This window comes from Octodon degus, unplaced genomic scaffold (assembly GCF_000260255.1).
Source record: "Octodon degus isolate 3935 unplaced genomic scaffold, OctDeg1.0 scaffold00125, whole genome shotgun sequence".
In the NCBI taxonomy this organism is placed as follows: domain Eukaryota; kingdom Metazoa; phylum Chordata; class Mammalia; order Rodentia; family Octodontidae; genus Octodon; species Octodon degus.
The window spans coordinates 4,909,218-4,912,306 of record NW_004524701.1 but is presented as its reverse complement, the minus strand read 5'-3'; positions in this window follow the sequence as shown (position 1 = coordinate 4,912,306).

Sequence of the window (3,089 nt, the reverse complement as noted above, 5' to 3'; positions counted from 1 at the left end):
TTCAAAGAGCTATGATCTTACCACCAATCCCCAAGAATGGCTTTGTACTCATTATGCGGTCTGGCATGTCGGAGTATTTCCACAGTCAGCTGCAGTAACTGCACATGGAAGGGAGAGACTCATCTACTCAAAAAATATTTCTGACGAAATTAGATCAATCAGATTGGTTCCAGAGCTATTTTCCCACGACCATCATATCGCTTGTACTCTGGCCTTGATCAGTTGATGGGATGTGGCTCTGGCTCTGGCAGAAGCTTCTTCCTAAGCCATCTGGAAAGATAATTTGAGTATAGAAACACAGAGCCTTCACATTAGAAATCTGATGGGTCCTACATTCTGAAAACAGTAGACTGTGGACTTCCAGTTAAATTGGTCCGTATGCTTTCTGTTATGTTGAAATTTACTTTTCATGACTTGGTATCTCAAAGATTTTCCCCTAATATATTGAATTTATCTAAAGATTTTTAGAGCACAAATCAGAGATTGTGGTAATCAAAAGGCTCACTCTTTGCTAAAGGTGAAGGTATAGATTTTATGTAATGTGACAGAAAAGGGCTGGGAGATTGGAGAAGATATACTCATATTGATTATAAAATGTGGTTTAAAAATCTGTTTACCATTGTGTCAGACTTTTGGAAAATAACGTATAAAATGTCTTAGAATTCCACAAGTTAAATTAAGCTTTTTATCTTGTTTATTATCCTCCTACCCTAAAATTTTCTGGCCAGAAAGAGTCTTATTTTGATGTGCTTGGCAAACATCTACACAGTAGGTCTGGGTGGCAGTGGAAATGTCAAATCTGAAAACTGGACATACTTACAGAAAGAGGGTGGAGAATCCACTTAAAAGAAGAAACTGAATGTGATTATTTCTTAAATAATTTAAAACAGTGTCTGAAGCGAAGTAAAATCTTAAGTAATAGTACAAGAATTATTTTAAAAAGACATTGGTTACTAGGGACTGATAATCTGTATCTATATAAAATATATGTAAATAAATCTACATACAGATATATATATATGGATATAGTTTTAAGATTAGTTTCTATTAATATTCTCTAGCACATTTTGAAAACAAGTTATAATTCCTCTCATTTAATCTCATTTTTGTGACAATAGACTAGATATTTAAGCACACAAAACTTATATTTTAACTATGAACATATTAATATATATTATAAAATATAATACAAGGTTTCTTTCACTAGAAAAGATAATAATGTGGATACAGAGTCTGAAAAGATAACTCTGTATGAAATTATTATACTATATATAAATACAATCAAAAACTCTCTCAAAGAGCAGTCCTTGAGCCATTTCTGCATACTAAAAGAAATCACTTGAAATCATAGTTTTAATAATCTGACTCGTTGGGTATGAATCTCCTGTCTACACAAAGTGGGAGCTGAGCTGGGAGATCTGCAACACTGATGTGCTTCGTACAAGATCATTCAGCTTTGATGTGATTGAGCCCCATTCAGATCCAGGCATGCTTGTGCTCAGAGCCCCGTGAGTGTTCGCTATGTCACATTTTCTCATTATTAGTAATAGTAACTTTAACAATATTAATGATGACCATCGCAGCACTAACAGTTAAATCGTACCATGCACTGTCCAACAAATTCTCTATATAACATGCCATTATGTTTCAGAGCAACCCTGTGGGAGGCGCGGGGGTCTTATCACCTTTGGCAGATGGTCACACTGGAGGAGCACCCCAACATCACTCAGGGGAGAGACTTGATCCACTCCTCCCTAAATGTGCCTCTTTAGCGCTCAGACGACAGAAACAATGGAAAACAAGGAGAGAAGCAGCTGCTTTCAGTGCACAGCACAATCCATCCCAAACGCTAATAATTGAAACCCAAAATTAGTTTTATTTGTGTAAGTGTATAGTTTCAACACCACTTACCAAACACTTTTGTGATGAATATATTATACTGACGTCGTATATAGGTAAAAATGTTTGAAAATTCTTTCAAAAATATTTTAGTATAAGGAACTCTTAGAATTGGTGACTAGAAAACTAAAATTCTTTGAAAGTTTAAGTAAAAATTAGACCATTTCACTTATTTTATTTATAAGAATGTATTATCAGCATTATCTAGCAGAAGAAATGCATTTAGAATTTTAAATTTTGACATTGTCATCATAGACTTGTTTATTAAAAGGAAATAAAATATTTATATTTTATAAATATTTTTTCTTTTTCCTTTCTTTCTTTTTTTTTGGCTGAAGCAGATAAATATTTTTTTACATCTATAACATTTCTGGTCTTGTATGTTGAAATAGTCATAACTCAAAAGTGAAATGATAACTAAATATCGATAAATCATTTATCAGTTCCAGAAGGCCCACTTTTGGAAGCACTCTAATGCAAGGAAAATTTCCAAGAAGTGCTCTGAAGTCTAATAATTATCATCACAGATGCTGAATCGTGCCTGTGTGGGGTGAGCCGAATGCACTGTCACATCCAACAGAGTTGCCAATCTTACACCAACTGCGACTGCTCTCTGTACAGTTCTCTCTCTCTCTCTGGGGCATTAAGAAAAATCTTAATTAGCTATCACTTCCAAGTGAGGCGTCATTTTTCATGATGTTACTTTCATTTCGTTAGGATTATTAGATTCAAATTGACCTTGACATTTCATCTATTACATTAAGTATATAAATTTATGCAATATCTAAATTTAAGTTATTAACCTTATTAATATCAAATCAGAGGTTTATTAAAAACACACGTATCCTTTTGATACTGAACCATTTATTTGTTAGATGAATTTAGAAGCATGTGAAGATTCAATAAATTTATCAAAAAAGGCTAACCTATTCTTGAGCACTTGGTGACCTAAAATATGACTATTATATACAAATAAAAGGAAAGGTATGGGGAGATGGCTCAGTAGGATAAGTACTTGACTGGCAAACGCAAGGATCTGAGTTCAATCCCCGGTTCCACAAAAAAAAAAAAAAAAAAGGAAAGCAGGATCTCAAGGACTAACTAATCAAGAGAGGGAAAGGAGAAGAGCTAGGAAACACAACAATATCAAGCAATACAGTTATATGTAAAAGATGAGCAAGGCAATGATC